The sequence below is a fragment of the Canis aureus genome, chromosome 4 (assembly GCF_053574225.1).
Source record: "Canis aureus isolate CA01 chromosome 4, VMU_Caureus_v.1.0, whole genome shotgun sequence".
NCBI lineage: Eukaryota > Metazoa > Chordata > Mammalia > Carnivora > Canidae > Canis > Canis aureus.
The window spans coordinates 44,271,353-44,298,810 of NC_135614.1; the positions used below are offsets into that span (position 1 = coordinate 44,271,353).

Here is a 27,458-nt window from a genome sequence, read left to right on the forward strand (position 1 = left end):
CTTGAAGTGACAGAGGTCTAGGGTTGAGTTCAGGTTCTTTCAGTCAATAGCGAAGTGACATCACATATATATTTCTTCATCTGTAGAGTGGGTATATTAATGCCTTCCTTGTAGGGGAGTGTGGTTTGAGATTATAAATTCTGTAAGTAAACCATTTAGTACAGGGTTGGGCATATGGTAGCTATTATTGTAAGGACTTTAGAATCTCTCACATGTACTCCCCTACTGCAACCTACTATTGAGCCAAACCAGGCCTGTGAGGGCTGAGATTTCTAAGAAGTGGTTGTGGGTAGAATGAGCCATATCTGAGAGGCCTTGTAGATCATTGTAATTATTGTGACTATTATGCTAATTTATGCAGAATAGGGATAGTCCAATTTATACTTTGAGAAGGCCACTCTGGCTGCTGTGTGAAAAACTGGTTGGAGATGGCTATTGTAGTAGCCCTGGTAAAAGATACTAGAGGCTTAGAGTAGCAAAGTGGCAAGTGGGCTATAGAGACATAATCTATTGAGATAGTTTTGAAAGGAACAGGAAAAAGGCTTGTGTATCCATTGGACATGGAGGGCAAAAGAGGAGAGAAAGTTCAACATGTCTCTCAGGTTTCTGATTTGAAGTCCAAGGTGGATTATGGGCCCATTTATCAAGATGGTAGAAGGTTGGAGAATGATTTTGAAGGACAACTGAAAGTTGAATTTTGGTCATGTAAATCTTAAAGTTCACATGAGTCATTTAAGTTGAGAAAACACAGAGATGGTAAAGTATATGAGTGTGAAGCTCCAAAGAGAAGACTGGATGGGTGATATATACTTGAGAATCATCTTCATTAAAATGACATGATTTCATAAGAATGGGCAAGATCATCTAGGTGAGTTTATAAAGTGAAAATAGAAGGAAAAGAAAAGAAATACAGAATAGATCCTTACAGAACACTAAAAAAAGTCTACTACGTTTCATACTAGAGGATATATTCATTGAGACCAGGAATATGCCTTAATCACTCCTGGGCTCCTAGTACTTGATACACGTATTAGGCCCTTACTAAATATTGAATGAATTAATCAGCAAATCAATGAAGTAGATGATGTCTGAAGAAGTGTCTGTGATTCTGATATTCCAGACTGTGAGTGTACTCATGTATGTGTTTTCTGTGAAGTAGGAGTTGTAAGTTTCAGAAAGTAAGCTCAGCCCTTGAGGGAATATGAGGACTCTTAATCGTCCAGAGAATACTTACTACCGTAAGTCTATGGCTCCCACTGTCTTTTGCCTGAGGAAGCTATATGATGTTGAGGCTTCCACACAAACAGGTATTTAAAGCATTAAGATGAACAAAAATGTTTTAGCTAAACTACATGTTTTCAACTCATTGATTTTATTTAATAAGGTTCATCTCCTGAGCCACTTTAATAAAGATGTAAAATAATCCTCTCTGAAAGGGACTGACATTTCCACAGAGACCAAGACAGGACCAGTTTATCTATGATAGCTGTCACCCCTGTATCTCCCTGGTAACCTCTTCATGCCTGCTCTGAGTCATTGCCTCTTTCCTCTTTAAAATTCAGTGAACTCTCCCATTACTTTTTGTACAGCTCTGTCTCCCAAAAGGGAAAGACAAAGAAGCAATTCGTCTTTCAGACTCCCTTTAAAAAATTGACCAGCTACCCATTTTAGATTTGCCAATGATGGCATGTCAAATACCCAAAAGGAAGCTATTGAGGCACCTTGTAAAACAATTAAAATTAAGAAGAGAAATGTTCTGTCTCTTTTCTCCCAACCTCTTATGGTGGGAGGAGTGGGAGAAGAGTGTAGGGGTTAAGAACACTGCCTTTCAAGCCAGGCTGAATTGGCAACTCAATCTCCTGCTCCTTAGCTGTGTCTCTGCAAGCATCCCGTTTTACCTCTCTATACCTTAGTATAGAGTCTCCTCATCTATATAATGGGGAGAATAAAGTTACCTATAGTCTTGGGTTTTAGGGAGGAAGAAATAAGATAATGGATATAATGCATTTAGCACAGTATCTGGCCCAAAGTAAGTGCTTAGGAAATACACACAATCATATCTGAAAGAATCCCAGGTTTCTCTGTCCTTGAAGCCATCAATTACGAATGCAACTTCAACTTAGCATTCTAGGGAACTCCAAAACTGTCTACAGAAATGATGACTGGTAGACCAAAATTGGGGCTTTCCCAAGTTGTTATTATCATTCTGGATCTCTCTGATTGCTTTCTTATGCTTTAAGCAGTCCAAGTCACATCTTGACATCCATAAGCAATCAAATGTAGATTTAAAAGTATGCATGTGACATTAATGTAACTTTCCCCAGATACATAGAGAGAAAAAAACATGTCCATCACTCAGAATGGGAGTCATGTGCCCAGGATGTCTGCATCCCATCCGTGGTACAGAATATTTGCTGGAGTTACAACTAAGGATTCTACTGGTGCATGCATATGTAAAGTAAATCTCTAGCTGGCTGGAATACCTTGAAGGAGAAGAAATAACGGGCACCTTGTTATTCATTTCTGGTATTTATATTACATGTAGACCCTATCTAGGCACCATTATGGAATTTTATCAGGTGCAGTTTTTTTTTTTTTTTTTTTTTAAATCAGGTGCAGTTTTTATATTACTTAAGTTATTTTCTCAGGCTTCATGTGTTCCCATCTGGGAGGTCCATTCCAGGAGAGATATCAATAAGTAAAGTTTATTTAATGAGCACATGTAGGAGAAAGAAGAAGGAGTATAAATCAGGGACCCTTTAAGGAAGATAATTTTGTTGTTTAGGAAAATATTTTGATAAATAGCTTTGGTGTAGAAGACCTTGTGGGCATAGCTTAGAAGGAGAGAACTCTGCATGAGTAATAAGCAGAAATTTGAATACTGTTAGGAAAAAAGAATAGGAAATGGGGAGAGTAATGAAGAAAGGAGAGCTAGGGCAATATGCTAGAAGAAATAATCCAAGGAAAAGGGGGCAAATAATACATTCCCAGTAGCATAATGGATAAGAGATTTAAAGAGCTGTATTATCAAACATTTACTTTCAAATTATGTTTAACAGTGGAAATTGCCTCTGTTATCACCATCAGTAAACTCTGTCATGTACCCAGATACTATATATGTATGGTTTTAAGGGTTCAAGAGGATGAGCTTATGTCGAAATCATGGTTGGGTAGAGAGGTGAGGAAACCCAAGACAAAGAAACATGAGCAAGACAGAGTGGAACTAGAAACTCAAAGCCAGAGGTTACCTTAAGAACATAAATTCCCAGGAATTCACAGAAACCTTGGGTTGGGCCCTAGATTTCCCACAGGATGTGGGATAGGGTATCTAGCCAATTTTATTTAAATCTCAGAGGACAGACTGTCCTGAATTGACATCTGTTTTATATGAAGAATGGAAGTTACTGGACATATCTGGCCTGAAATGAAATATACTAAGTGGCTGTATGAACTGTAGTGCAGTATCTGAAGGAAGACTCAGGCAAAATAAGATAAAATTTAAAACAAACTTATTCCATAAACTTATAAAGGGCAGAAGATTCTCAGAGCTAATGCCCTAAATTTACAGATCATTTGCCTTAATATAAAAAAATAATAATTTTCTAAGAATAAAGATTTCTCAACAACAGAGTAATTGGTTATGAAAATGGTGAATTAGTTGTCTTTTCTTTTTGGAAGTTTCCTAATAAAGGATTTCTTTAATGAACCAGATTTCATTAGATGACTTCTAAAGTCCTTTTTTTAAAAAAAGATTTTATTTATTTATTCATGAGAGACACACAGAGAGAGAGAGAGAGAGAGAGAGGCAGAGATATAGGCAGAGGGAGAAGGAGGCTCCATAAAGTCCTTCTTTAACTATAATATGCACATGTTTACATTTTAGCAAGTACTTATTGGGTACCAATACTGTACCTGGCACTGTGTTAGGCACTTAGATACTGTAATGATCAAATAATTACCTGGAGGAAAAATAGTTCATTGGACTCTACCATTCTATGTTATGTCTCTGCTTATGTAGGCAACTAACAATACTGAGTGCCTACACGAGGCAAGTATATTACAGAATTACCTTATTGAATCATATCATCAAGATCAATTACTATTTACCATTTTGCAGATGGAAAATATAAAATCTTTAAGTTTAGTGAGAACTTACTCAATATAGGACTTTGGATGATTAATTAAACCTTCTTTGCTTCCATTTCTTCATGGGTATAATAGTAATATTCAATGCTTGGAGTTCTTTTTTTTTTAATACATTTTTTAAAGATTTTACCCATGAGAGAGATAGAGATAGAGAGAGAGAGACAGGCAGAGACACAGGCAGAGGGAAGAGAAGCAGGCTCCATGCAGGAAGACCGATGTGGGACTCAATCCGAGGACTTGGACATCATGCACTGAGCCAAAGGCAGGTGCTCAACCACTGAGCCACCCAAGCATCCCCAATGTTTGTAGTTCTTGTGATGATCATAGTTAGTTAAAACATGTAAAGTGCTTAGTAATTCATTCAGTGATTATAATAGTTTTATTATTGTCATTATTGCATTCAATAATGGGTTTGAAAGTGGAACACAGGCCTATTTTCAGGAGGCCCTGGCCTTACATAAATGGGGTAAGATAGAACAGTGAAGGGACCTCGACCTCAGTGTCCTTTTATTTCTCTTGACCAAGAAACCAAAAGCTATTAGAGCTACTGGACAAGGAAGGATAGACATCTGAATCTCCAAATTGATATCCTCTCATTTCAACTGTTTCTAAACTCAACAGTCAGGGTTGCCATTCAGGAACTTTTAGCATAAGTATGTTAGAGGATGAAATGAAATTATCCAATAGACTTCATGACCTTTTGTTCATTCCATATTTTGAAAAATAATGCACTTTGCTGTCTCACTTACCTACCATTAATCGTATATAGTGTTAAACAAACGAAGACTAGAAGGGCCAACAGAGCCTAATTTCCATCAAGATACTGAATAAAATAGAAACAATAAAAAGAATACTAACCAATGTCCCTTCTATAATCAATGGATAGTTTGTTGAAATGTTTGAAAAACAGCAATGGATTCGAACCATTCTTTAATGATTTCTTTCCATATCTTTCAGATTATCAGAATTAAAAGGTAAGCCTGGTCTAGAAAAAATTTTTCTTTCCCTTTACGCACTTTGAAATTCTCAATAATGTGCTAATTATGATTATTTTCAGTCATGCCAGACAGATGTAATAGTTCTTACATTGTTGTAAAAATTAGTAAGACATTGTTTTTGCCAATGACATAATGATAATAATAGCTATCTTAAATTGAGACTTCCTTATATGCCAAAGAGTTTGCTTAATATTTTATTAACATATCATTTGGGACTCATGATAAAATTATAAAATCAGTATATATTTTTTGGAGTTCGATTTGCCAACATATAGCATATCACCCAGTACTCCTCTAGTCAAATGCCCCCCTCAGTGCCTGTCACCCAGTCTCCACAACCCCCGCCCCACTTCCCCTTCCACTACCCCCTTGTTCGTTTCCCAGAGCTAGGAGTCTCTCATGTTCTGTCACCCTCACTGATATTTCCCACTCATTTTCTCTCCTTTCGCCTTTAGTCTCTTTCACTGTTTTTTATACTCCCCAAATGAATGAGACCACATAATGTTTGTCCTTTTCTGATTGACTTATTTCACTCTGCATAATACCCTCCTGGTCCATCCACGTCGAAGCAAATGGTGGGTATTTGTCATTTCTAATGGCTGAGTAATATTCCATTGTATACATAGACCACAGCTTCTTTATCCACTCATCTGTCGATGGACACCGAGGCTCCTTCAAGTTTGGCTATTGTGAACATTGCTGCTAGAAACATCGGGGTGCAGGTGTCCCGGCATTTAACTGCATCTGTATCTTTCGGGTAAATCCCCAGCAGTGCAATTGCTGGGTCGTAGAGCAGATATATTTTTAACTCTTTGAGGAACCTCCACACAGTTTTCCACAGTGGCTGCATCATTTACATTCCCACCAACACTGCAAGAGGGTTCCCCTTTCTCCACATCCTCTCCAACATGTGTTGTTTCCTGTCTTGTTAATTTTCCCCATTCTCACTAGTGTGAGGTGGTATCTCATTGTGGTTTTGATTTGTATTTCCCTGATGGCAAGGGATGTGGAGCATTCTCTCATGTGCTTGTTGGCCATGTCTATGTCTTCCTCTGTGAAATTTCTGTTCATGTATTTTGCTCAATTCATGATTGGATTGTTTCTTTGCTGTTGAGTCTAATAAGTTCTTTATAGATCTTGGATACTAGTCCTTTATCTGATAGGTCATTTGCAAATATCTTCTCCCATTCTGTAGCTTGTCTTTTAGTTTTGTTGACTGTTTCTTTTGCTGTGCAGAAGCTTTTTATCTTGACTAAGTCCCAATAGTTCATTTTTGCTTTTGTTTCTTTTGCCTTCATGGATGTATCTTGGAAGAAGTTGCTGTGGCCAAGTTCAAAAAGGGTGTTGCCTGTGTTCTCCTCTAGGATTTTGATGGATTCTTGTCTCACATTTAGATCTTTCATCCATTTTGAGTTTATCTTTGTGTATGGTGTAAGAGGTTGGTCTAGTTTCATTCTTCTACACGTGGCTGTCCAATTTTCCCAGCACCATTTATTGAAGAGACTGTCCTTTTTCCAGTGGATAGTCTTTCCTGCTTTGTTGAATATTAGTTGACCATGGAGTTGAGGGCCCATTTCTGGAGTCTGTATTCTGTTCCATTGATCTGTGTGTCTGCTTTTGAGCCAGTGCCACACTGTCTTGATGGTCACAGCTTTGTAGTACAACCTGAAATCTGGCATTGTGATGCCCCCAGCTCTGGTTTTCTTTTCTAATATTCCCCTGGTTTTTCAGGGTCTTTTCTGATTCCACAGAAATCTTAAGATGGTTTGTTCCAACTCTCTGAAGAAAGTCCATGGTATTTTGATAGGAATTGCATTAAATGTGTAAGTTGCCCTGGGTAGCATTGACATTTTCACAATATTAATTCTTCCAATCCATGAGCATGGAAATTTTTCCATCTCTTGGTGTCTTCCTCAATGTCTTTCAGAAGTGTTCTGTAGTTTTTAGGATATAGATCCTTTACCTCTTTGGTTAGGTTTATTCCCAGGTATCTTATGCTTTTGGATGCAATTGCAAATGGGATTGACTCCTTAATTTCTCTTTCTTCAGTCTCATTGTTAGTGTATAGAAATGCCACTCATTTCTGGGCATTGATTTTGTATCCTGCCACACTGCTGAATGCTGAATGAGTTCTAGCAATCTTGGGGTGGAGTCTTTGGGTTTTCTAAGTACAGTATCATGTCATCTGCAAAGAGGGAGAGTTTGACTTCTTCTTTGCCAATTTGAAAGCCTTTTATTTCTTTTTGTTGCCTGATTGCTGAGGCTAGGACTTCTAGTACTATGTTGAATAGCAGTGGTGAGAGTGGACATCCCTGTCGTGTTCCTGATCTTAGAGGAAAAGCTCCCAGTGTTTCCCCATTGAGAATGATATTTGCTGTGGGATTTTCATAGATGGCTTTTAAGATGCTGAGGAATGTTCCCTGTATCCCTACACTCTGAAGAGTTTGGATCAAGAATGGATGCTGTATTTTGTCAAATGCTTTCTCTGCATCTATTGAGAGGATCATATGGTTCTTGTTTTTCCTCTTGATATGATCTATCACGTTGATTGCTTTATGAGTGGTGAATCAGCCTTGCATCCCGGGGATAAATCCCACTTGGTCATGGTGAATAATCCATCTTCTTAATGTACTGTTGGATCATATTGGCTAGTATCTTGTTTAGAATTTTTGCATCTGTGTTCATCAGGGATATTGGTCTATAATTCTCTTTTTTGGTGGGGTCTTTGCCTGGTTTTGGAAATAAGGTGATGCTGGCCTCATAGAATGAGTTTGGAAGTATTCCATCCCTTTCTATCTTTTGGAACAGTTTTAGTAGAATAGGTATTGTTTCTTCTTTAAACGTTTGATAGAATTCCCCTGGGAAGCCATCTGGCCCTAGTCTTTTGTGTCTTGGGAGGTTTGTGATGACTGCTTCAATTTCCTCCCTGGTTATTGGCCTATTCAGGTTTTCTATTTCTCCCTGCTCCAGTTTGGTAGTTTGTGGTTTTCCAGAAACGCATCCATTTCTTCTAGATTGCCTAATTTATTGGCGTATAGCTGCTCATCATATGTTTTTAAAACCATTTGTATTTCCTTGGAATTGGTGGTGATCTCTCCTTTTTCATTTTGTGATTTTATTAATTAGAGTCTTTTTTGTTTTTAATAAGGCTGGATAATGGCTTATCTAACATTAATTCTTTCAAAGAACCAACACCTGGTTTTGTTGATCTGTTCCACAGTTCTTCTGGTCTGTATTTCATTGAGTTCTGCTCGAATCTTTATTATCTCCCTTCTTCTGCTTGGTGTAGGTTTTATTTGCTGTTCTCTCTCCAGTTCCTTCAGGTGCAAGGTTAGCTTTTTTATTTGAGTTTTTTCCAGTTTTTTGAGGGATGCTTGTATTGCGATGTATTTCCCCCTCAGGACTGCTTTTGCTGTATACCAAAGATTTTGAATAGTTGTATCTTCATTCTCATTACTTTCCATGAATCTTTTTAGTTCTTCTCTAATTTCCTGGTTGACCCTTTCATCTTTTAGCATGTTGCTCTTTAACCTCCATGTGTTTGGATTTCTCCCAAATTTCTTCTTGAGATTGAGTTCTAATTTCAAAGCTTTGTGGTCTGAAAATATACAGGGGACATTCCCAATCTTTTGGTATTGGAAGGCCTGCCTGATTTGTGACCCAGTATGTGGTCTATTCTGGTAAATTTCCATGTGCACTTGAGAAGAATGTGTATTCAGTTTCGTTTGGATGTAAAGTTCTGTAAATATCTGTGAAATCCATCTGGTCCAGTGTATCATTTAAAACTCTTGTTTCTTTGGAAATGTTGTGCTTAGAAGATCTGTCACTTACAGAAAGCACCGTGTTGAATTCTCCTGGCATTACTGTATTATTATCTAATTAGTGTATTATTATCTAAGTATGTCTTAACTTTGGTTATTAATTGATTGATATACCTGGCAGTTCCCACATTAGCGGCATAAATATTCATGATTGTTAGGTCTTCTTGTTGGATAGATCCTTTAAGTGTGATATAGTGTCCCTCTTCATCTCTTACTACAGTCTTTGGGATAAACTTTAATTTATCTGATATGAGGATTGCTACCCCTGCTTTCTTTTGAGGACCACTTGAATGGTAAATTGTTCGCCAACCTTTCATTTTCAGGCTGTAGGTGTCCTTAGGTAAAATGAGCCTCTTGTAGACAGCAAATAGATGGGTCTTGCTTTTTTCCCCAGTCTGAAACCCTGCATCTTTTGATGGGATCATTAAGCCCATTCATGTTCAGAGTTACTATTGAAAGATATGAATTTAGTGTCATCGTAATACCTATTCAGTTCCTGTTTTTGTGGATTGTTTCTTTGGACTTCTTCTTTCTTTTACAGAGCCCCCCTTAGTATTTCTTGTAGAGCTGGTTTGGTGGTCACATATTCTTTCAGTTTCTGCCTATCTTCGAAGTTCTTTATCTCCTCTTCTATTCTGAATGAGAGACTTGCTGGATAGAGTATTCTTGGTTGCATGTTCTTCTCATTCAGACCCTGAATATATCCTGCCAGCCCTTTCTGGCCTGCCAGGTCTCTGTGAAGAGGTCTGCTGTTAATCTAATACTTCTCCCCATATACGTTAGGGATCTCTTGTCTCTTGCTGCTTTAAGGATTTCTCTTTATCTTTGGAATTTACAGATTTCACTATTAAATGTTGAGGTGTTGAGCAGGGTTTTTTTATTTTATTTTATTTTAGGGGTGAATCTCTCTATCTCCTGGATCTGAATGCCTGTTTCTCTCCCCAAGTTAGGGAGGTTCTCAACTATGATTTGTTCAAATATGCTTTTTGGTCCTCTGCCCCTTTTGGCGCCCTCTGGAACTCCAAATAAATGTAGATTTTTCCTCCTGAGGCTGTCATTTATTTCCCTTAACATTTCCTCATGGTCTTTTCATTGTTTATCCCTTTCTTCCTCAGCTTCCTTCCTTTCCATCAACTTGTCTTGTATGTAACTCATTCTTTCTTCTACCTCATTAACCCTAGTTGTTAGGACATCCAGTTTGGATTGCATCTCATTTAATTGATTTTTAATTTCAGCCTGATTAGACCTAAATTCTGTAGTCATGAAATCTCTTGAAAACTTTATGCTTTTTTCCAGAGCCACCAGTAGGTTTATAAATGTGCTTCTGAATTGGCTTTCTGACATCGAATTGTAATCCAAATTATGTAATTCTCTCCCAGAGAGTACTGTTTCTGATTCTTTCTTTTGCGGTGAGTTCTTCTTTCTAGTCATTTTGCTCAGTGCAGAGTGGCTAAAAACAAGTTGTACTGGAAAAAGGAATAAAAGAAAGAACAAAAAGGGGAAAAAACAAAGAACAAAAAAACAAAAACAAAAGCAAAAACAAAACAAGAAGGGGTATCCTCTGGTTCTATATATTGTAAATCCCTTGACTTCCCCTGGAGTTTTCCAGTGCTACTTGGTTGAGAACTTGCTCTTCCCCTGTTCTTCCACCACCTTCTGGGGGAGGGGCCTGCTGTTTTGATTCTCAGGTGTGTGCACCTGGGGGCACTGCCCTGCCCCCCGCCAGGTGCACGGCTCAGTGGGAGCTGTTTATCCTGTGAGGCCCCTGTTCCCTGGCAGCGCTGCTCCATCCCAGGCACAGGGTGACACCAGGAGGGACAACCCTGCTGGCGTGGCCAGCTCCCCAGCCCTAGAGTCAGCTCCTGCAGTAACTACTGCAGCTCCCGGTCCTCACCGGCTTGGATGCTCTGGAGGCAGGGGCTCTGATCTGCACAGCTCGGGGGTGCCCGGCGGCAAGAGTGTCCTCGCTGTCCTGTGCCTCCCCGCCTCCACCTGTCCCGGGGGAAGCACAGGATCCTGGGCTGTGTCCCCTGGCACCCTGAGATCTGGTGCCTGCACCGCTGGAATTGGGCTCCTGGGGCCATGCTGCCCCCTCCCCGCGGAGCTACCACCTGAGTTTCTCCTGCAGCCCCGCCAGGCATGGGCTCAGCCCCGGGTGTGTGGCGCGCTCTACCCCGGGGCACAGTCTCTGTTAGTGACCTCGGGAGCCTGGAGGCTCCACTTGGGATCCTACCAGAGTCCTGCAAGTGCCTTTCCATCCGGGAAGATTTTTAAAGTCCCTGCTTCTCCAAGACTGGGCTTTCCTGTCCTGGAGGCTCTCACCACCCGGCTTTAGCCCGACTCCTCGCGGGGACCCCTTCCCCACTGGATTCTTTTTTATTTTTTATTTTTTCCTTCTGGCTTCCTACCTTTTTAGAAGCGCAAACTCTTCTCACTGTAGCATTCTAGCTGTTCTCTCTTTAAATCTCAGGCCGAATTCGTAGCTTTTTTTTTTTTTTTTTTTAATTTATGATAGTCACTCACAGAGAGAGAGAGAGAATGGCAGAGACACAGGCAGAGGGAGAAGCAGGCTCCATGCACCGGGAGCCCGACGTGGGATTCGATCCCGGGTCTCCAGGATCACGCCCTGGGCCAAAGGCAGGCGCCAGACTGCTGCGCCACCCAGGGATCCCGAATTCGTAGGTTTTAAGGATGATTTGAAAGTTATCTATGTAAGTTGGTGGGGACAGGTAACTTGGGGACCTTACTCTTCTGCCATCTTGCCCTGCCCCCCATATGAATTCTTATTAAAATTTAGTTTACCATTTAGAAAAGACAGTTATTTTCATTTAGTATGATTTGTCCTCCATGAATGTAAGTGGCCTCTGGTGATTACTAATCCACCTTTTCATATACTCAGAAATCACTTTCCAAAATTATTTTTGCTAGTTTTTTACTTTAGACACAATAGGTTTATAAATTCTAGAATCATCTCCTCTTTCTTAGAAAAACTCTAAATATTTAACCTTCTCCAAGTTTCTGGCATTTCTCGCGTTGAGAAATATGCCATGTTTTTTGTTTCTTTGTTTGTTTGTTTTTTAATTTTTTTTTATTTGTTTATGATAGTCACAGAGAGAGAGAGAGGCAGAGACACAGGCAGAGGGAGAAGCAGGCTCCATGCACCGGGAGCCCGACGTGGGATTCGATCCCGGGTCTCCAGGATCGCGCCCTGGGCCAAAGGCAGGCGCCAAACCGCTGCGCCACCCAGGGATCCCTGTTTGTTTGTTTTTACCTACAAAATGCTTACATGTAACTGTGGAAAACTAGACAGTAAGTAAAGAGTTTCAGAAAATGTGTAGTCATATTTTTTTGAGGGTGCATGTGCTTTATTGCTTATGTTGCATATTCAAACAAATACCGCATTTTAAAAATGTAAGGCACGTAAAAGCTTATGTGCAAGTTCCATATTATTTTTAAATTCCTATTGGCTAATAAAAGTACTTCCACTATAGAACTGGAGTTCTCTAGAAACACACATGATGAATGTTTTGCATGTAGGATACCCTGAAACATTATCATATCTAACCTCATGGCACAACTGGACAGTCTCAAATCAAAGGTCTATGTGTAAATAATGATTATAAGTATTATTACATTCGCAAAAACCTTATCAGCTTATCCACATATATACAGTCGGTCCCAAACGTTAGTGATATGAAATCTAAAGGAAGAGCTGTATCTGGCTGCATCTGTGTCCCACTTCTTTAAAGGGAGATTTGGCATCTTTGAGCCTTGCATAAGTCATGTTGCCATGTGCAAAGACCAGGGTTATACGATGCTGAAGACCATGGACAGATACTATTCATATGACACCTGAATCCAGCCGTCTTGATCCCTATCGTAATGCCTGAAATTATCTGTCAACCTCTGCAAGACAATGCAGCCCTAGATGAAGTCATCAAATGCAATCTTCCCCCATCCTTGTCTGTCAAACTTGTGAATGAGGATGTCATGAAACTGGTCAGAGAGCCGGTACCCAAAACCTGAGAGTGCTTGCTTGAGCTCGTTCTTGTCGATCATCCCAGAGTTGTCCCTGTCGTAGGTGTGGAAGACATTCTGCCAATCTGTGATGTACTTCCAGATGCCAGTGAACTCACTAAAGTTCACGCCAGCCTTGTTCTCTCGGTCAAACATAGATATGATGGAGCGGACAGTCACTGGATTAAATGGAGTCCATGTGCCATTGGAGAGTGCTTGCTGAAGCTCGTTGTCCGATATTACCCCGCTCCTGTCTTTATCAACCCTCTGGAAAACGTTCCACAAGAAGCTCTGGTCCGGCAGTGCCGCGCCTCCAGCTGGGCCAGCCCCGGGCCCCGGGATTTATGAGTAGGCAGCCATGGGCCCAGGCGGAAACGCTGGGCTGAGCTCCGGCAACGCCTGTGTAGTCAGATATTAAAATGAATGAAAGAAATCCAGAATTGTCCTGGATGGTCAAGAAAGTGACCAAGTGTGAGCTGCCAGGTATCAGTAAAGACTTCATGGTAAGGACTGTAATTCTAGACTCCAAAAGATCAGTCCTTGATTTTTGAATTGTCCATACTCAAGCAAGGAAGCATTGATTGTGTTCCTCAGAGATTACAGGAATCTATTTTCATTTTCCTGTGCTTGCTTGGGCTCCTTCTGTCTGCATTGCTACCCAGTAGCAGTGCCAACTGTCAGAGCTGACTGGTTCACTCCTTTTGACTGGTGGTCCACAAACTGAGATAACACTTTGCTGAGAAAATCATCAGAAGAGACTGGGGAGAAACCCGTGTTGACTGAAAAAAAGGGTGGAGGGTATTTATTACCAGAATTTCTGGAAAAAAAAAAAAAAAGCTGCAACAAGCCCAGGCACTTCTGCCCACAATCTGTAGGTTTTTAATTTACCTTTATTACAAACAGGTATTGATAACTTACTCTATACTGGGCACTGGGCTAAATGTTAGAGATTAAAAAGTCAAAGTACAAATGTTCTCCAAGAATTTTTTCACAAAAGATGAAAATTTAACTTCTTAGTTGAGTTTTTAGGATCCACTAGCTAGTTGGATATGAACAGAGATAGGATTTACCAGAGAGTAGAAACAGATAAGGGAAAGCATGCAGAGAAGCATGAAATAATCTGACAAATCTGAGAAACTGAAAATGCTTCTAAGTGACTAGACAGCACATTTAGGAGTAGTCAGGAGCCAGATGGTGAAGAATTTGGGTTACTAAGATCGGGAGTTTGAACTCTTATCCTGAAAGCTATGGTGGCCCATTGAAGGAATTTCATCAGCAAAATGAAATGATTACAAATATGCTTTAGAAAAATGGGAAAGCCATTCTGAACCCCAGAGAGTCCACTTAGGAGGTTATGGCAGTAATCAGGTTAGAAGCAATGGCTACTGACTAGAGCAGTGGCCATTAGGGGGAATCAAGTACAGGGAACACATTCAAATGATATTAAAGGAGGTAGAATCCAAGTCCTTGGCGACAAGAGGGATGATATGGGAAGAAAGGGATAATAGTAAAGAGCCTAGGGAAATTCTCAAATTTCTTATATGGTTCACTGCATTGATTATGATTCATTGAGATAGGGAATGAAGTGGGAAGATCCATTTTTGGGTGGTTCAGTCTTTGACATATTAAGATTTGGGTCTACAGGATTTCTAAGGGGATATTTTAGTTGGATGTTTCATTTCAAAGAAGGGAAGAGAGAGGGCAGCCCAGGTGGCTCAGTGGTTGAGCGCCGCCTTTGGCCCAGGGCATGATCCTGGAGTCCCGGGGTTCCAGTCCCACGTCGGGTTCCCTGCATGGAGCCTGCTTCTCCCTCTGCCTGTGTCTCTGCCTCTCTCTCTGTGTCTCTCATGAATAAGTGAATAAAACCTTAAAAAACAAATAAACAAAAACAAAATAAAAGAAGGAAAGAGAGAAAGATTCATCAATGTAGAAAAATAATGGTTTGAAGTCATGGATTGACATGGAAGGAGGAGATACCAATAACCATTATTTTGAAAGGTCTGTCCAAAACATACAGTTTTTCTCTAAGAACTCTCCTTTACCTGACCCACAGGTGGACATATTTGAATGATGTGACTTTACCATACTGTCCTAATTGTCATTGCTAGTTGGTCCAAAATGGACTAATCAGAATATATCACCCAGGGGATTGGACATTGGAACATCCTTACACAGTGTCTCTCTAAGTTGTTTGGCTATGGAAAGGTAAATTCAGGAAGTATGGGGCAACTTTATTTGGCTATGAAAAAGCTAAACAAATTAAGTTCAGAGGAATGGAGACAAGTCTGGGGAGATGAGAGAGAAAAGCTCCATATTGCCTAACAGTTTTTGAGACTCTGATAGTCCTTCATGAAGCCTTGGATCCCCCAAAACTCTTCCAATAAATTCTAGTCCACCCCCTCAGACACCTTGTTTTCCCCTTAATCTTGTATGGAATAAAAATGTTATTTACAAACAGAGGGAGAATTAGAATATAACTATTCTGAAAGCCTTAAGGAAAGTCTGAATCCAAGCAGTAAGTAGTAATAGCTACTAAAAACAAGAACTAAGTAATCGAATATTATGTGTCTTCTAGATGGAATTGTATAGCATTACCTATGATGAATCACTGCTAGAAAATCAAACTTGGGTCTGATCAAGTCTCTAAATCTAACTAAGAGTTTATAGGAAATACAGGGCCCAGGGGAACATGTTAAACTACACCATGGGGATAAAATCAGTAATATCCAGACTGTGACAAGCATTACCAAACAAATTATCTTATTTTTTCATGCAAAACAAAGAAAGGAGGTGGGAGGGTGATCCAAAAAGTTAAATGAGAGTTCAGGGACACATGAATCAATTTTAATATACAGACCTTATTTTGATCTTGAGTCAAATTTGTTAAAATTTATAACTAAAGAAATTTGTTTCCTGACTGGACATTTTATGATATTAAGGAATTATTATTTTTAAATATGATAATACTATTTTTTAAAAATAGTCTTACACCCTTTGAGATACATACATAAGTAGTAACAGATGAAAAATATAATTTCTGGGATTTCCCTCAAAATTCTTAGAATGTGGCAGAAGAAAGCAAAGAGTATAGATGAACTAAATTGGACCTGGAGTTGATAATAATTGAGGCTGAGGGTTCATTATATTATTCTCCCTACTTTTTATGTGTTTAGAATTTTCCATTATAACAAGTTGGTTGCTTTTAATAACAGCTTGACATACCCAGGAATTGGCATCTGAATATCAATGTAATATATCATGTTAATAAAGGATAAAACCCACATGATCATGTCAATAGATGCAGAAAATATATTTGACACTTGTCAAACTAGAAATAGAAAGGGACTTTCTCAACATGATAAAGGTCATCTAAAAAAAAATCAGTAAGCAAGACACTTAATTGTGAAAGCCTCAGTGCTTTCCCTCTCAAGATCAAGAACAAGACTAGGATGCCTGATTTTGTTATGTCTATTCAACATTCTGCCAGAAGGTCTAGCCAGCACAATTAGGCGAGAAAATTAAATAAATGACATTTAAGTTTTAAAGTAAGAAATGAAATGATCTCTATTTGTAGATGATAGGACCTTGTCTATAGGAAATCCTAAAAAATCCACTAAAAAATTTCAAATAATGAGTTCAGTAAAGTTTTCAAGACATAGATCAATATACAAAAATCAATAGCATTCCTATACATTAGCAATGAACAATCTGAAAATGAAATTAAGAAATCAATAACATTTTATTAGCATCAAAAAGAACAAATAGAATATAAAAAACCTTCAATAATTTAACAAAATACTACAAAACTGATCATCTGAACACCATAACACATTGATGGAAGAAACTAAAGACCTAAATAAACGGAAAGAAATGTCATGTTCATGAATCAGAAGGCTTAATATTGTTACAATAACAATTTGCCCCAAACAATTGACAGATTCAATACAATCACTATTCAGATCTCAGCTTGCATCTTTTCAGAAATTAATAAGCTGATTCTAAAATTCATAAGGAAGTGCAAGGGAATAAGAATGGCCAAAACAATCTTGAAAAAGAACAATGTTGGGGGACTCACACTTTCTGATTTTAAAACTTAGTTTGAATCTACAGCAACCAAAATAGTGTCATTCTGGAGTAAGGATAGACATATAACTGAATGGGATAGAATTGAAAGCCCTGAAATAAACTTTTACTTGTAAGAATGGAAAGTGCTCCTCCCACTAAACAGTCATGACTGAAAGAAAAGAGAAGCATCTTTTTACCAGGGGAGAGGGAGAGATGAGCCAGTTGGCCCTACTTAATTTTGATAGCATTAATATATAGATCATTAGAAAAAAATGAAAAAAATTAGAAGAAAAAGCACAAGGTCTTGTTCATATGTAAAAAAAAGTCCATGAAAATCAGAACACACAGATAAGAGGAAAGAGGAAAAAAGACACTAACTACCACTACATTGATGATGACAGTAACAGTCGATATTTATACAATATTTACTAAATGCTGGGCATATTTCTAAATATTTTCAATGTATTAAGTCATTTAATACTCACAAAAATAATAAATACCACAAAAATCATAAGTACCATTATAATTCTCTTTATATAGGTAGAAAACTGAAGCACTGAGAGTTTAAGTAACTTGCCTGAAATCAGAAAGTTACAAGTGTAAAGACAGTGGTTCTCAACACTGATTGCATATGAAAATTATCTCAAGACCTTGTAAAACACTTAATGATCAGTCTATATATCAGACCAATTAAATTGCACTCTGTGGTGTATTCTTAAATCTCTCCAGGTGATTTCAATGTGTATTCAAGGCTAAGACCCACTATATTAAAGCCCAGTTCTTATTCAGTGACCAGAGTAAGAGGCCTACTCACCTAATGGCACAGTGTCCTCTGGCTTAAAGACAGTGACTTTTCAGAAGATGGTTCCCAGAGGCATTGCATGAATATTGAAATGAGAGTGAATTAAAATTGTCAGGTCTCCACGAAGACCTTGGATCTGTCTTTTAACCACTCTACAAGGTAACTGTGATGCTAGTTCAAGTTTAGGAACCAGTAATACAAGGATTAAGGCAACTTCTTCTTTTCTTGTACCATGGCTTAAGAGACTAGAGGTGTGCATTTAGTGCAAAGCTCCATGTATAGATGTTTATCCATGGGCAAGTGTTTTGCCTGTGAAGTCCTGAGATTCTTCAGTTGTAAAGTGATAGGAAAGACAAAATCTCTCACATATGCTCTAAGGTTAAAACTCTGCATTTGGATAATTTTTCCCTAATTTTCAGAACTGATTCAAGTTCCTTGATAGTTAATTTTCCTAAACCATAAGGAAGTACATTCTAATTTCCAGACATGAGAAGTCAGTATAGCAAAGTGATTAAGACCATGGACTCCTGACGCTATCTAGGTTTGAATCCCATTTCCACCTCTGCCTACCTGAACTTAGAAAAGTTTTCTAATTTGTGGGCCTGAGTCTTTATTATAATATTGGGTTCCTGTCTATACCCACTTCTTAGGCTATAGCAAGCGTTAAAAAATGTGCTTATAGAACACTTAACATCAACTCAGGCGTACACCGAGCTCTCAAAAAATGAAAGCTATATTTACAATTGTTAGTAATGTTTTTCCATACTGGATGTTACACAAAATTTTATTTTCAATGTTTCTCCCCTTTCCAGGCATACCTCAAAGGCAGGTATGAATGAGAAAGCTTTGGAAATTAGAAGAGAAAAGTGACTATAGAGGACATGAGGCTATAAGCAGAGATTATATAACAAGAAAAATCATTCTGTCCTAGAGCTGGTAGGGACCTCAACTACCTTCTAGGTCAACCCTCCATCCCTGTAGATCTGGAGCAAGGGCTATGTTGGGACAGAGTCTTGGCCTTGAGGGGGCAGCAATTTATGAAGCATTAATGGGCGGGGTCCTATTCATGTATGGTATTGGAGTTGGGCTCCTCTAGAGGCCTTCAACCTACAAGTAGACTACTATTAATTCAGAGTGTAAAGAAAAGCCAATGTAGGAAAGAGAAGATTTTGGATGGAGGAAGTCACACATCGTCTTAATCATCAAACCAAATGTTAAGTGTCCTCCAACTCACCAGAATGCTCCTGAAAATAATGCATCTTGCATACTGATAGGTGTGTCACCCATTGGAAAGTTTTATGTCAGACACTCAAAGGATTTATTACTCGTGCTACATCCCTTTCCAAATACTGATTTTTTAAAATACACATGAGATGAAGGCCAATGAAAGGGGAGGATGCAGAATGGACTTAAGGTTGAGAGTAACACTTACAGAGCTGAGGAGGTCACTGGAAGTTATTCTTGGCTATGAGAAGGCAGAAGGGGGTGTTGGCACCTGAGGCCAGAGGCATGAGGAGTAATTGCCAGGTGTAGAAAGCAGATGTGGGAGAGTGTTGAGGACAAATTGTAGTCTCTTAACAATTTTATGTATTTCGAACCACTGGTCTGTAATAATTTGCTACTCTTTCAGAAGCAGAGAAGGATGCTGAGTAGAAGACCCTGAATTGCTTTAGTAATACAATTCTTTCAGGAAACAGCCATAGTAATTTTCTGGGGCTGCTGAAACAAAATACAGAGGCTAGAAGCCCAAAATCAAGGTATTAGCAGGGTTGGTACCTTCGTAGGGCAGTGAGGGAGAATTTGTTTCATGCATCTCCTAGCTTCTGTTGGCCTCAGGCATTCCTTGGCTTCCAGATGGTGTTCTGTGACTTCATATTTCCTCCTTCTGTATATGTCTGTCTCCATGTCCAAATTTCCCCTTTTCATAAGAACACAGTCATATTGGATTAAAGCCCTTCTTAATGACTTAATGACTTTATTTTAATTTGATCATTTGCAAAGACCTTATTTCCCCATAAGGGCACATCCCAAGTTACTAGGGATTAGAACACTAATACCTTTTGGGAGGGAATACAGTTCAACCCATCATATAGCCCTTGCTTGGGTCACATCTCTGGTTAACATGAGGCCTATACAAATTTTCTTTGGTTACTCAATTTCTTGAGTCTTCAGTGTTCTAATTCAAAGCTGTATGGCTTGCAGGCACATTCATTACTGCCTTCCACCTGGAGAACTGTAGGGGTCCTGAACCTCTCTTCAAGGCATCCTCTCTGGCAGAGAGAAGCCTCAGAGTCCTCTTCCTAGAGCTGTTGACGGGTAGCTTTTGCACAGAGAAAATGTAGATCTGAGAGAAACTTCAGGGGTCATGTGGTCATACAATAGAAGAGTGGACTGGGACACAAAATCATTCTTGTTCAGGTGTATGGCAGAACCAGTTACAAACTCAGTGTCCTTATTTGAAGGGCAGCACTCTTTCCATTCCACTTTTGACTAACTCAATATCATACCAGGCACTATAAAAGAGTCAAAGGAAGTATAATATTCCACTGAGTTAAGGATGTGCATTATCAAACATTTTTAAGTCTTTAGAGTAGAGATGCTATTTATAATCAATGGCAAGTCTAATTGGAAGCATTTTCTCTTTTTTAGTGGAATAGAACAGTAAACATCCATCTTATTTGGGTGTCTTAAATCCAATAAAATATAATTTAAGAAATAACCCCAACATTCTAGGTATGTCCTCTCTAATTAGGAAGATAATATTATGTCATTTGTTGTCATAATAAACATTATTAAGACAGAATATAATTGAGAAGTTTGCACTAACAGCTTTGGTTAAAGAAGGCAAGAGGAAGAAGAAGAAGAAGAAGAAGAAGAAGAAGAAGAAGAAGAAGAAGAAGAAGAAGAAGAAGAAGAAGAAGAAGAAAAGAAGAAGAAGAAGAAGAGAAGGAGGAGGAGGGGAGAGGAGGAGGAGGAGGGGGATAGAGGGGGAGGAGGAGGAGGAAAAGGAGGAAAAGAAGAAAGGTCGATTGACAATTCAAAATCAAAAAGAAAATTCAAAAATCAGAAAATGCTCTGCATCACTTGCCATCAGGGAAATACAAATCAAAACCACAATAAGATACCACCTCACACCAGTGAGAATGATGAAAATTAACAAGACAGGAAACAACACATGTTGGAGAGGATGTGGAAAAAGGAGAACCCTCTTGCACTATTGGTGGGAATGTGAATGATGCAGCCACTGTGGAAAACTGTGTGGAGGTTCCTCAAAGAGTTAAAAATAGACCTGCCCTACGACCCAGCAATTGCACTGCTGGGGATTTCCCCGAAAGATACAGATGCAGTTAAATGCCGGGACACCTGCATCCCGATGTTTCTAGCAGCAATGTCCACAATAGCCAAACTTGAAGGAGCCTCGGTGTCCACCAAAAGATGAATGGATAAAGAAGCTGTGGTCTATGTATACAATGGAATATTACTCAGCCATTGAAAGGACGAATACTCACCATTTGCTTTAACATGGATGGAACTAGAGAGTATTATGCTGAGTGAAGTAAGTCAATCAGAGAAGGACAAACATTATATGTTTCACTCATACGGGGAATATAAAAAATAGTGAAAGGGATTATAGGGGAAAGGAGAGAAAATGAATGGGAAATATTAGAGAGGGTGACAAAACATGAGAGACACCTATTCTGGGAAATGAACAAGGGGTAGTGGAAGGGGAACAAGGAATAAATAAATAAAATCTTGAAAAAACCATCATGTCCCTACCATTCCCTTTCTAAACACTTCTTCTCTTAGGATGAAGGCAAACTCCTAAATTCCTTACATGTACTACAAGTCTTGGTATGTTCTGGCACTTCCCAAATTCCCATCCTCATCTAGCACCACACTTTTTCACTTTCTCCACAGCAGTCGTCGTTGTCGTCTTCTTCTTCTTCTTTTTCTTCTTCTTCTTCTTCTTCTTCTTCTTCTTCTTCTTCTTCTTCTTCGATTTTATTTATTCATGAGTGACATAGAGAGAGAGGCAGAGATGTAGGCAGAGGGAGAAGCTGCAGGCTCCATGCAGGGAGCCCGATGTGGGACTCGATTCCAGGGCCACAGGATCACAACCTGAGCCAAAGGCAGGTGCCCAACCACTGAGCCACCCAGGCGTCCCTTTTTTTTTTTTTTTTTCAGTCCATCATATTTACAGTCCCTTCCTACTACAGGAATTTTCCCATACCCTTTACTCTTCATGGAGTGCTTTCCTTCCATTCTTCAATCAGATAACTCTTAATCCCTCTCCTGATTTCTTTAAGAGACGCTTCTAATTCCCTAAATAGGTCAAATTGGATCTTTATATGCTCCCAAAGTGACATGTATCTTTTTCTTTGTAGGCCTTGCTATGGACATATAGACTTCTACATTAATCTGATCATTTGAGTAATACCAGTTTCTTCTATTAGACTTTGAAGCTCCTTGAGGATGGATTCCTGTCCATTGTGCCCCAGGGCCCAGCATAAAGCCTGGTACATAGGTAATGCCAATAAATATTTGTTGATGAATGAATGAATGATGAACCTGTTCTTGTTTATAGAAGATGTCATGATAGTTTTATGATTTGACCTTCATCTTTTAAAATTGTGGGCAGTGAACATAGAGAATATCTCAGTCATTGGGTCACACAAACATGAAATAAAATCCCAATTCTGCCTTCAAAGAAATTATTGAGATTATTAAATTAAATAATATATAAAACACCTATGCAGTATCTGGAGTGCAGATTAACAATAAATCACAACCTTAATTGTCGGTATTACATGCTTATCTCTAACAGGCTGTTTAGGGGTAGGGGTCATGCCTGAATTTGTATTTTTGTACATTTGTAGTACCTTCTGCCTGCCATATGTCCATAAATGTCCATTGACTGAACACATGGAATTAAGGTTAAAGAAATATTTCTGAGGGCAAGTACAAGAATGATTGAATTTGCTTTTTATCTAGATCTACATTGAAATAACAACTTAAAAGACACCTCTATGTTTTTCAAGAAATTGTTTATAAAAAGTAGAGAATACTTCAGAATGGTAGGAAACTTTATCCCATATCTCTCCCAGTGCAAATGTTCTTCATGCAACATCTGTGATTCAGCGGCATTTTCAGGTTTTTCACCAGTCCATGACGTTAAGGCGGAAAGGAATTCCTAAATCAAATCATGGGGCAATGCTTATTAATGCCACTGATTTATGAATTTCCACTGTGGTCCCCAGGGCTACTCACAAGCTCTTGGCTCCTAGCTGCTTTATCTGGCTATCATTTTTGGCTACAAGCCTCCTAATATAGAAAGTTTGACACAGTGTGTTTAAGAATACATGTCTTTTCTCTCATTATGCCTAAATTTTGATGAGTCTTTTAAATCCCTGAGTATTGGCATTTTTTCAGCATAAAAACATTGTAATCTATTTTTACCATTGATCATTGCTTTTAGTTCTATTTTATAACACTATTTGTCTATGTATTGGATATCTATTCTCTAAGTGTCCTTATAATTTTGTTTTTTTTTTTGTGAATTAACTTTTACTTTGAGATTATTGTAGGTGTAAGAAATAATAGAGATCTTATATACCCATTGTTCAGCTTTCTTCCATAGTAGTATCTTGCAAAAATATAATATAGCGTCACAAACAGGATATTGACATTTCTACAACATACCAATTGTATTCAGATTTCCCCAATTTTACTTGTACTCATTTGTGTGTGTGCATACTTAGTTCTATTAATTTTATTACATGCATTGGTCCATTTTCCAACTCCACAGTCAAGACACAGAAGAATTCTCTCACCACAAAGTTCTCTGATGTTGACTTTTATAATCACATCCAACTCTTTGCCCCAGTCCTTACTTTGCTCTTTTTCTCTACATTACTTTTATATTTATCTACTACATTACTGTTTGGATTTTCTGCAATATCAATCCTGCTCTTCACTGCTTCTAGCCTAAATGGTAATTCTACAGACATACCCTTTTTCCTCATAGTCCTTTTTAAAAAATCGTGTTCGTATCTCCTGATGTGTTATTCCCTTTTCCCCTTGTAGCTATTTTCATATGAGCATGAACTTGGGTAGGAGCCTGGGGAGTCATCTAATCCAGGGAGGCAAATTCTTGGAAAATATGCTGACAGATACTTCTATACTTCATATAATGAGGGCTTAAGGCTTGCAGTTCTCCAAAGCAAATATGACTAATCAATTGGATGTGGCCTACAAAAGCAAATCTGTTTGCCATTCATGTTTTTTTTTTTTTTCCAATCTTTCATTTCACAAATGAAGAAACTAAGAACAAATATAAGAGAGTCTGTACAAAATTGTCCAGGTAAGATTGGTAAATAGATCCATATCTGAAAATGATGAAATGGAAAACTAATGCCATTTGCATTCTTTTAGTTCCAAGTCTTTGCTTGGCCTCAAGGATGTTTTGCATCTAGGCTGGGTATATGGTACTTCTGGATGACAAAGAGTTCTCAGAAGGCATCTGCTGATAACGCTATTTTTCAAAAGTGTTCTCTGTCTGAAGAATTTCCTGCCTAAATAAGGCAAAAGAAGGAAAGACTATGGACCCCACCTCTAGTTTAATTAGTCTTCTCTCCCCACATTTCTCTTCAGCTAGTCAAATCAATCTTTTAAAGGAAGTAGGGGAAAAAATAAAGCAAGTAGGATTCAATCTGGTGTGTAACGAAGAATGCAAAATAGCACTAGTAAGAATGGATAATGAAGTTTTTTATCTTGATCACAAAGAACACTGCCATGTATTGTAGACCTCACTTCAGAAGAGAGGCAGCATTATTTAGTGGTTAAGACTATACATATTGGGTCCAGCTTCCCAGCTTCTGATGTTTGAAGCCTATTTTCAGCCCTTATTAACTTGTGAGCTTGAGCAAGATACTTAACTTTTTATTGCCTCAGCTTCTTCATCTGTAAAATGGGGATTATAATATCAGTACCTGCCTTACAGCAATGTTATGGGATTAAATAAGTCAAAATATACAAAGCACTTGGAAGGGTTCCTGGCATATAGTAAGTGATATATAAGTGTTTTCAATGGTTATTTCACCATTTCCAGATATAATGGATCTCATGATTATGATTACATAATGATCTTAAGAAGTAGATATTGCTTTTCTCATGGGGGAAATAAAAATTTAGGAAGTTACATAATAAAAACAAATAAGTACCAATTTTGAATAGAGCAGACAAAGCTAATATTTCCACTTGGGGAAGTCATGGAATAGTCAGATAAGTACAAATGGAAGGAAGGAGACTAATAAAATATGAATGGATGGAGAAAAGAACAAAACATGTCATACCCTGCATGTCAGGTCTCCTGGAGGAGGAAACAAGATGAATAAGACTTAGACCAGCAATGCCATTTCACTCCTCACCTATTTATGGGGTATCAGTTAAATATATACCATGATGTAATTATGATGAGGAACTTAAGACAATAAAGAAAATAGAGCCCTAGTCTCAAATGTAAGTACTATGTATTCTGCCAAGAGAGAAGTGGAGGGTAGAGATGGTGATTTTCATGCCCTTTTATTATATTATTTTCTCATAAATTTCTCAGCACTGAGTAGGTGAAATTTTCCAAAAAGATAATATGTTGAGGTCCATCCCTATTACTGAAAATGTCATCAGAGTTTGTCCTCCCAATGATAGCACCAGAATAAGGGTTGCAAATTCAAATACTACTGGAGCCAAAAGGATAAACCAATGAAGCATTCTGGGTATAAGTGCAGGAGCACTAGGCAAATAAAGGTTGAGGTGTAGACCGTGGAAACCTGGGGAACACACAGCCTATATAAAGGGCACTTACTCTTCACTTGCAGTGGATTATTGCCAGGACTTTTAAATCCTTGAGAGAATCCAGAAATCTGAGATTTAATGTGAAAGCCCTTTATTTTTAAATACTGTATGAAATTGTAAACAAAACTACATGTGCCAAACAAAATGTGTTTGAGTGTCATTTCTTAGCACTTGGGAACCAGCTGGGATCTCAAACAAGCAACGATATACAGTGGGTGCTATTGTCTTTCCAACTCTGAGAAAACCCAAAGTTCCTGCTCCAAAGCCCCCTGCCAGATACCCTCTACTCTACTCTATCCCCTCACACCCATTGGCTCCCCAGACAATAAGCTGGACAACTTAAACCAAGAATCTTACTGCCAATGTATTGCTGCTGAGATTTTCAAGTTTCAAATCTCTGGTTTAGAGTGAGTCATCTCAGATTCAATTAGTGGAGAGTTCCTCTGGGTTTGTCACTATTGGCAGAGGGGAAATGACTCAGACAGTGGAGTATGCAGTGCCTAATGGGTCCAGCATGTGAGGCTTTTGAGATTGCTGGGTATAGTGCTCATGGTGCCCAAAGGGAGCACAGAGGAGGGCTAAAGGTTGCAACGTGTTCTCAGCTAAACTCATTGCTGGCTCTTTTGAACTAAAAGGAATTTGAGATATTTGCATCTGACCTCAAACATAAAGTAGGCCCAGCACCTCAAGGACATGTATCATTACAAGTTCTCTTGTTCCCTCCCCAGACTTGTTTCCTTCTATCTCCCCAAACTGCAGTTTACATTTGGTATCACCAAACTGTGCAGTTCTCCCAACCCCCTTTCTTGCTTTGTAAATGCCAGTCTGTCTTCCTGGAATGCCTTTGGCTTTATATTTATATTTTTGCCTTGCATTTCACAGTACCTTGTACATGAACAGGCAGTCAATAAGAGTTTATAGAACTGTATTGAACTGAAATACTACACAGCCCTAAAGTGACCACAGTGTGACCTATCTCAATCTTATGGGCCAGACCTAAAAAAATCATTGACTCAGGCTCTGCCATCTAAGTCCCTCTAAGTGATCTATGAGATGAGTGGAATGATTAGAGCTGAGAAAATGGGAATGTACAAATAATTGAAAAGCCAGTAGTTTCACTCTAGTGCTATCATTCACTCAAATTTAGTAAACATTCTTTGAAAAAATACCTTGTCAGGCATTGTTCTAAGTACTTGGGATACAACAGTCAGGGAGAGGAATCTGTTTCCTCCTCTTTTAAAGCTTAGGGGAAGAGAAGTAAATCAGTAAATATAAAGATGTGAATACCAGGTAACATTAAATTCAATGAGGAAAATTCCACAGGATAATCTGATAGAAATAGAATAGGTAGGGTGGAAATTCAGATAGAGTAGCAGGGTTGGTCTTTCTAGGAAAGGAATGTTTGTGTTTAGACCTAAGTGATGAAGACTTAGCAATGCTAAGAGGAAAGAAAAAGCATTTCCACAGAGGAAACAGGAAATGCCTGGAGGTGGGAATTTACTTGGTGTGTTCCAGAAAGAAAAGCCAGAATGGCTGGAGCACTGTTACAGAGGACAAGAAATAAATTTTAAGAAGTAGTCAGGTGCCAGAGAATGAAGGGCCCTATGAAGCCACAATAAGGAATCTGAAATATTCTGAATGTGATAGCAGACCAGTTTCATGCAACTTTCTTTCATATCATGACTTTGCTCTTGTTGGCATGGAATGCCCCATGAAAGGAGGAGAAACAATAGAACAGAATAACTGACACTGAGATGG

The 27,458-nt window shown here is 38.7% G+C and overlaps 1 protein-coding gene, 1 long non-coding RNA gene and 1 pseudogene across 4 annotated transcripts in view; 1 reads left to right on the plus strand and 2 right to left on the minus strand.

The window, feature by feature from the left end:
- Positions 1–12,011, plus strand: part of LOC144312663 (uncharacterized) — a 212,805-nt gene extending 200,794 nt beyond the window's left edge. The window contains exons 4-5 of one of the 3 annotated variants that reach the window (XR_013378198.1): positions 5,104–5,120; positions 11,481–12,011. This is a non-coding gene — a long non-coding RNA (uncharacterized LOC144312663). The remainder of the gene's footprint in view (positions 1–5,103; positions 5,121–11,480) is intronic. The other 2 variants (XR_013378197.1, XR_013378196.1) reach the window with 2 other exon arrangements.
- SPDL1 (spindle apparatus coiled-coil protein 1) overlaps positions 1–27,458 on the minus strand; it is a 373,127-nt gene that overhangs the window by 221,272 nt on the left and 124,397 nt on the right. The gene's annotated exons all lie outside the window — the stretch shown is intronic.
- On the minus strand, positions 12,417–13,342 carry LOC144312653 (programmed cell death protein 6 pseudogene; annotated as a pseudogene).